The following is an 8,530-nucleotide window of genomic DNA, read 5'->3' as shown; positions in this document are numbered from 1 at the left end:
CTGCTCTTACAACTTTATAGATGGGTTGAGTAACCCATAAGGAAAGTGCATTAAAAAAAGAACTTCACGATGGGAGTTAGTGCATTGTAGTTAGACTACTAAATACAAGATGAAGTAGACTCTAAGAACTCTACACTACTAATTGATTAAGAGAGACATAACAAGATAAAAAACAATCATGGTCCCCACAATTCTGGTTTGAGTGACCAAACAACCAGACCAATTGGTCTGGCCCGACCCTATGGTCCCAAAAGGGGGAACCGTGAGCTAATTATGGCTTGTTTCCTTCTCCGATAGGATTGAAACCTATCTGCATCATAAATAGCCTCTGCAACTGCTTTCAAACCTGGATTGGACCAGGCAGTAGGATCAGGTGGAACATTAACCTACATCAATCACTTCAGGATAGTTTGATTATTTAGCCAAAGCGCATCAAGAACTGGCCATATCCGTTAAACCAGTTTATGAGTTTATGGGAAACCACTTGACCTGTTGAACCGTCCACTCCATGTTAGACCATGATAAACACTTTCCTGTCTTAATTTGAAAAATATTTCTGGAAAAAAAAAAAAAAAAAATAAGGTATACTTCACTCATTAATTTTCTTCAGCACCTTGACAGATCGATACTAATTAACCCCTTATTAATAGATAATCACATTTTCAAAGTCTTGAAGCTTACCTTGATTAAAAAGGTTATAAATTTAGCAACAACAACAACTCGGCCTTTTCCCAACTAAATGGGGTCTTGGAAACTTGGATCCTTGCTCTCCAATTAGCTATATTCGATGTCATACTTGGTACAAGGCCAAACCTATGCATGTCAATCCTCACCACCTCTGCTAGGTCATTTCAGGTCTATCCCTAACTCTATTAGTTTCTTCAATCTGAATCAAACTGCTTCTCTATATTGGAGCATCCAAGGGCCTCCGCTGAACATGGTCATGCCACCACAAATGACTTTCTTATAGCTTATCATATATTAGATTTATTCCCAAATCAGCTCTAATATGATCATTACTTACTTTATCCTTCCTAGTTTTACTACCAATCCATCTCTACATCCTCATTTCCACTACACTGAGTTTATCTATATGATGCTCCTTAATTTTACCCAACATTTTGCACCATACATTATAGCCGGTCGTATGACTATCCTATAGAATTTTCGTTTAAGTTTTAAAGTCATACGTCGTTCACACAACACTCCAGACACACATCTCCATTTCATCCATCATATTTTAATGATTTATGAAACATCGTCATTTATATCACCTTCTCTATTTATGATTGAGCCCAGATACCAAAAATAATCACTTTGTGGAACCACCTCATCAATTTTCACCACCTCATTGTCCTAAAATAATCACTTTGTGGCACGGCTAAAGTGCTATGACAATATATTCTTCATGCTCTAAAATGGGAGATCATGATGTCAAATAACTTGAAAGAGAGGAGTGTCATTCATTGTATCATCTTCTTTGACCTTGAAGTAACTTGTTTCAAGTATTGGTTTGGTGTTGAAATTTTTCATGTGCTATTGTTCACCAAGACTCTTCCACCTGCAACAAACAATGCCAAACTTCATATGCAAACATATACATGTTTGCTTCAACAATTGGAAGAACTATCATTGCAATAAAATTTAAAAAATAACCCCTACTTGTGTGTAACTACAACATTCTTTACCATTTATCTTGATACCAAGTAAAACCATTAGTCACATGTTTTCACATCATTCACAAAATATAAGTTAGGTATAAGAGGGAACTGAGTCAATTCTTTTAACTTTATCTTCTAAAGTTGCACTCAAAGACTACCATTACTTTTAATAAATATGTAAGAAGATCTTTTGACTTAAATTAATACATAGAATAGATATATGCAATTTTTCAGAGAACAGAGGAACTCATTGCCTTGTCATGACTCAAATTAACATCAGAATTCCACCAATTCAACATTAGGATGACAATGCTGGAATTGAATATATCCTCCTAACGTACAAGAACAACAAACAAGACTGTAAAGCATTAAGTTGTCTTAAAAATCTCCAAAATAAGGGGCAAGGTAGGTTTGATCTATCTATAGGAGGTCCACCTTGGCTTCATTGCAAAAATATTTAAATCTTATGATTTCAACCTACAAGCCTAAAGCTAGAAGCTTTGCATATCAATCAGTTAGACAAAGAGGGGCAATCATTAAAATGAGAACCATATGAGAATCCATTACCAACTAGCAAACAAACCCAATTAAGGAACATGCTGTGAAACAAGATAAACAGAATATGATGGTTAATTAAGGTATGGTGGTATCTGTTTCGGAACACAGTTTTTTTCTCTATCATAATTAGTGACCTCATTCTTATTTTGTCTAATCACAGTGGTTGGACCTAGAACAGTAACCTAATACATGCAACTTTCTATAGTGAAAAATGCAAAGGAGATAATCTCCTTACCTTTACAAAACAGAGCCAACAAAGACTCTTGATTTTGTCCTATCTCAAACCTTAATTTATTTGTCCAATTGTACCAGCTACATAATAGCAGTAGAGATACAGTTCATCAAATTTCTTGTATATAGATTTCTTCAAGTTCAGTCTCATCCCATCAATCATGTCCTTAAAGGGCTGTTTAAAAAGAGAAAATAAAACAATTAGTTCAAGCTATTTCCCTACCAACATACACTATAGAACAACTATATCATAAAAATGCATGCGCACAAACTTTTGTATGGCATATTGCATATGGAACTAATAGGGTTTCTGTAGCTATGTGGTACTAAATATCAATAAAGTATGTTAAGTTTGTCTCAAATTCTTGACCCGTTTTTAAGATTGACCCGCTTTGACATATTTTGGTGGCAACCTGAATGGGAAGTTTTCTGAGATCTGTGATGGAAGCAAAGGGGTTGGGCCGATAGGCCTAAGCCCGGAGCCCATCACTGATCTCGTATGGGGTGTGGGGGTGGTATGGTTCGACCGGATCGACCGCGACCCGATGGGTCAACCTGCGACTTGGAGTATATAATGTATTATTGCTTGTTGAGAAAGTCATTGTATTTGGGGGGTTTTTCGAGCTAGGATTTCAGGGCGAGTTTTCTCACTGTTGTTTGGGTGTAATCTCTCTTCTGCATAGTGAAACATTTTCTTCTTTGCCCGAGGACGTAGCACACCACCTTGGTGTGTGAACCTCGTTAAATTGGTGTGTCGTGTGGATCTATTGTCTCTTTATTTTTCGTATTTCTTGGTGTTTGATCTAAAAGAGTATTTGGAAACTATGTCAGTTAGAGCAGCATCAAAGATGCCATAAAGACAGCCCTCAAAGAGGTCAATCAATCTTCGCTGCCATCGCTCAAGAGCCTTGGATGTGATGTGTAACATTAGGTCCATCCATAAGTTCATCTGCCCGCTAGCACCATACTAAATAGAAGCAATTCTTGAAAAAAATCGCAACTTACCATCATCCAAAGATTGCTGGACTTCGGACCTGAAGCTCAAGATACAACAAACCTGACCATATAAAGGCAGAGTTATCAATTCGGCCGAATAATTCGCGAATTATTCGGCCGAACCGAATTTTTCCGAATTTTATCAAAAATTCAGACCGAATCCGAATTAAAAAATAAAATTATTTAAAATTCGCGACTTTTTCAAAACTGAATATAAATCGCGAATAATTCGGACCGAATCCGAATTAAACCGAATTATTCGGTTTATTTAAACATTATTAAAAAAAAAAAAACCCAATAAGCTTTTTTGACCGCTTTTTTGACCGAATCCTTCAATTAATCATCCGAATTATTCCAAATAATTCTCCGTCCGAATAATTCCCAAATCCGAATTTGTTAACTATGTATAAAGGTAGCCTTAATATAAGAAGGCCCACTATAAGACTAGTTGCGAATACTATGTACTGAATAGAAAACTAAACAGATCTATGATGCATGCTAACATTTAGTTGCTGAGTATGAATTACTCAATTACTCATTATAATAATATGATTTGTAGGAATTGTCCAATTGCCAATTTTGTCAAATGAGAAATCCAATTCATGAAACACCCCAATGACTAATTGTTGAAAATTGAGACAAAGAAATCCAATTCATGAAGTGCTTATTTGCTCTACTTCCCAACTAGAATTGAACTTAAGACCTAACCCTTCCCTAATAGATCTAGAACCTAAGATAAATAATTATGCATAAACAAAAGTTCACTATTATCCCACGATAAGAGGAATGATGTGAAAAAAGAGAGACAATGTACATGACAAACAAGAAGAGGAATGTTTTGTTAGCCTCCCTGTCCTGTAGTGCTTTACAACTCAACCCCAAATTAATGGGTGCCAATTGCTCAAGCAAATGAATGGAAGATTCTGCACCTATGAGGTGCTATACAGAATAAAGGGATTGAGGTGTTGCCTACACATTAGAGCTGCCAAGCCATGAAGACTGCAACATATGCATAAGGTTCATCACAGTGGAGTTCTGATTAGCTGAACATGTGACCATAGATACATATATATATTCTGAAACCTCGATGTTTATGTGGGCCTACATGGGTCACTAAGTGCTGGATTACATGTTATGCTAATGGTCAACATGATACCTTTTCTTCATCTAAAACATCAGTAAGCATCTTTTTGGTGTCAACATTCTCTATGCACCCTGAAATCATTGTGATCCAAGAAGTTACGTCTCTAATGGGCGTTCTATCGAACAGCTTCCTTGCAATCTCCATGTCCCCAAATTTTGAATATATTTATAGGAGAGGTTAGGGGGTATCAAGTGAACAGAGAGTTACAGCCTTACAAGGTTGCTAAGTGTTTGAGATTATAATTTTTTGTTTCTACGACAGTGCTGCCTTGATGTGGCCGGCCACTTCAAGCTCCACGGAAAGAAGAGAGAGGTTGGATTGGTCGGAGACTAGGGAGGGTACGGCAAGGGAGCTTGTTAAAATGGCATTTTAAACGTCAATGTATATTTTGGTTATGAGATTCTAATAAAAGAATATGAAATGTCCAATTTGCCCCAGCTAATTAGATCTTTTCACCATTTGGGTTATCTTTCCAAACATAACCCACCAAATGGCCAAACCCTTCACGGACTATTCCCTTTCAACGGTTTCAGATATCTGGCGACACGTGGCTAACTGACTCAGCCACGTGTCATGTTCTGCACCTAGCAAAACATGGAAAAACAGATATTAGAACAACAGACGATTTTTTATCCCTCCCCTAAAGGGACTTCATTCTCCCATGAGATATCTCTCTCTCTATCTCTCTATCTCTCTTTACAGTGACGGACCCCTTTCTATCACCTTAGTTCATTGTATATGGTCGAAAATCTGACGAGTTTGGTCGGAAACTTGGGTGGTGGAATCATCGACGGAGACTAACATCGGAGACGACGAATCCGACCATTCGTAATTTAGCATTCTTCTCCTCCTCCTCCTCGTGTCTGTAAGACGGAATCCAAAGAAGGAAATCCTCAACAAAATTAGATCGACGTCGACCGGTTATGACGTCATTTCCGAGTGAAGTCAAGTGGTTATGATGGACCTGTAATGGAAACAATAGTGTGTAAAACTGTAAAGTTTAAAAAAGGTGGAAAGGTTGCGAACCAGTAAGATTATTGACTGCAGAAGCTTCGTTTTTCTCTCCAATGGACTCCCCATAGGTTGAGCCATGTTTTTCTTTTATTTTTTAAAATTTTTAATTTTAAATTTTTTTTTTTTTTTTTTTTTTTCAGATTTGTGCAGTTTCAGCATCAGTTAAATACGCATAATACGTGAGAAAACGTCGTGGAAGAAGCTACGTAGCTACAACTGAAAACTATCCCCTTTTCGAACTCTGAGATCACAGACCTAGGTGAGAGAATGCTAATCTTGGAGGAATCGGGCTGGGTTTTAGTGCAGATCCAGACCCTGTTTACCCTCGGGGTAATTGCACCTTGAGGGAATTGGAGAGGATCTGAATCCCGATCGAACAGCACGACCCACCCCCTTCCTCTTTTTCTTTTTTTTAATAGATCGAATTTTGTTTTGAATTTCAATTCCAAATTAATCATTTTACCTACGTGTTACAGTGAAGGGGTCATCGTTTCTGGATCAACAGCGCTGTGGGCTGACCCGTCAAGCAATGGCAAACCTTCGTCGACCATTGGCGCGCAAAATCGAAGGTCTCTCTCTCTCTCTCTCTCTCTCTCTCTCTCTCCCTCCTTTCTGAAAAATCGCCCCGTAATTGGAAGGTTTTTCCCACTTTCAATTCAATTCCATACTTAGGGTGGTTTTGATTGTTGTATCCAAGGATTGAAATATACATATAAGTTACATATTGGAAGGTATTGTATCGTACTAAGAAATGCTAAAGACAAAGATTAATGTATCAATATGAGTTGACTAAATTTAAGATACGTATAAGAAGGATATTGTATCATATCAAAGATACTTTAAACCATGATTGTATCTTTTATTGATCCTTTTACATACTTATGTTTGGTGTGTTTTGTAAAATAATATAGTTTCACTACTATTTTACGAAGTATAATAGAATGATCTTTTTTATTTTTTATTCTTGTCAATAGGGATGGATATTATTTAGATTCTTTAGGTTGATTGTATTGGTGTTGGGAAATTGTAATCTTGGATATAGATAGATAATCACAGTGAATACTTGTGAAATCAAGCTCTTGGGAATTCAATGGTATGGCAACAGATGGTTATACATGTATACAAACACTTTGATGGAGGATCCTGTTGGAAGATCTTTGTTTGCTATTAGAATACTCTGTTAAGTCTAAGGCTCTCTTTGGTATGATTTCTCTCTCACACACACGAGAACAATCCAGAGCCCCCTTCCTCTTCCCTTTCTCTTTTCTTGTTAGGTGAGAATCACAGCACAAACAACCATTCAACAGCTGCAGAAGAAGATCAAATCATGGAAGAGTAGGTTGAAACGTAAGTTTTCAATCCCCTTTTTCTCTCTCTCTCTCTCTTGATTTCTCTCTCGATCCTCGATCCTCGATCCACTGATTTAGCCAGAACCCTTTATTTTTTCTTTGAAAATTTTCAGAGCTGTGACATTCCCAAAACCATACAGAACCGCAGCTCCTCGTCATCCTCAACAAGCATCAATGTCACAACTCTCCATGACCTTGTAAACATGAACTTACTTTTCACCATAGCAGTCTTCGTGGGTTTATCTCTAACCGCACCAGGCCAACGCAGCCTATAAAACAAAGGAACATGTGATGCAGGCCTTGATGTTGTGGAAAGACTCACAACCTTTGAAGTTGTCTCCTTTAGTTTCGTTCTCTTCTCAAGCTTCGTGGCTCAGTGATTGAAGTTAGCCATTAATCAGCTTAACAACAAAGAAGTGGATGACACATTTAGGGCTCATATAAATCTGAAGGTCCTTCCTAACCAAAAAAAAAAAAATCTGAAGGTTCTGAGGTTTAAGATGTTGGATCTACATTTGGGTCTGTGATGTGTTGTGTGTTCTTGATGTTATCAACGGTGAATGTCATTAAGATCAGATTGGAGAGAGAGAGTTTATTTGAAAAATCTTAAAATGGTTGAAATTACCTATTTACCCTCTGTTTTGAAGCAATCATAAAAAATGCTTTTAAAAAAGTAGTGCACAAATCAAAATAAATGTGCCACAAATCACAAACTGCTTTTCATCAATTTGTGATTTATTCTGATTTATAAGAAATAAAAATAAGTACAATAAATCATAACAAACAACTGTAAAAACAGAAATAGGTTAGATAAAAACAAATAAAAATCAATAACGAAGAGAGCCTAATATAGTGAGTTTCTATTTATGTAGTGTTTGTTTATTTCAAAATTGGTTGTTCCTTTGTTAGAAGCATGCTACTTAGTAGTTATTTTGTGACTTCCTATTTTGTGGAGTACTGAAACTCTATTGTTTCTTAGTTGTTTAGGAATCTATTTTAAGGGGTTACAAAATGTTCATTGTTGCTTAGTAGTAAAGGACCTCTCACCATATTAGAGAGTTTCCTATTTGATTGTAATGATCACAGATTATAAATGAAGAGGGGACGACAGCCTGCCATAATTTGGATGCTTTAGACAATTATGCTCTTGTACTGTGTGCACTGTGGTGAATCAGTGACAGCCAAGGTGGCAAAGCCCAAGAGCAGGCTTTGGTGGTGAAGCCAAGCCATTTCTTCTTTTCCCTTTTTCTCCTCTTTCTTTCCTTACTGTTCTGCAGGTTTCCAGCAACTATCTGCCTCTATCGTGGACTGTTATTGGGTGAACTCTTAACTAATTTTGTGTCTTAATAATCCTTTGGTTTGCCCTCATAATCTCATCTATTTTCTATTAATATTACATACCGTTTCAGATCTGTGATAAGAGTATTTTACAGCATACATGTCCGAAGTTCATATCACCGTTTTCTGAGTATCTAACCAGGAAGAATCAAAATAGTTTGGAACGAGACAAAGAAAGGGGTTTAGAGACAGCTCAATAAATGAAATGCCAAAGGATTTTCCTTTCAGCACTTTGAGAA

At 36.9% G+C, this 8,530-nt stretch overlaps 2 long non-coding RNA genes across 4 annotated transcripts in view; one reads left to right on the top strand and one right to left on the bottom strand.

Moving 5' to 3' along the window:
* Positions 1 to 1,194: 1,194 nt before the first annotated feature.
* LOC122094019 lies at positions 1,195 to 5,508 on the bottom strand. Its single transcript, XR_006144609.1, has 4 exons — positions 4,603 to 5,508; positions 3,456 to 3,507; positions 2,455 to 2,625; positions 1,195 to 1,561 (listed from the first exon to the last, which is right to left on the bottom strand). It is a non-coding gene; the product is annotated as an uncharacterized LOC122094019 (long non-coding RNA).
* Positions 5,494 to 8,530, top strand: part of LOC122094018 — a 7,760-nt gene continuing 4,723 nt past the window's right edge. For 2 of the 3 annotated variants that reach the window (XR_006144608.1, XR_006144606.1), the window contains exons 1-3: positions 5,600 to 5,672; positions 5,745 to 5,863; positions 6,081 to 6,173. This is a non-coding gene — a long non-coding RNA (uncharacterized LOC122094018). Of the gene's footprint in view, positions 5,673 to 5,744; positions 5,864 to 6,080; positions 6,174 to 8,530 lie in introns of all 3 variants that reach the window. The other variant, XR_006144607.1, reaches the window with a different exon arrangement.

The sequence above is a fragment of the Macadamia integrifolia genome, chromosome 11 (assembly GCF_013358625.1).
Source record: "Macadamia integrifolia cultivar HAES 741 chromosome 11, SCU_Mint_v3, whole genome shotgun sequence".
Taxonomy (NCBI): Eukaryota; Viridiplantae; Streptophyta; class Magnoliopsida; order Proteales; family Proteaceae; genus Macadamia; species Macadamia integrifolia.
Note: the sequence above shows the minus strand (reverse complement) of the source record. Positions and strands in the feature narration are given on the sequence as shown.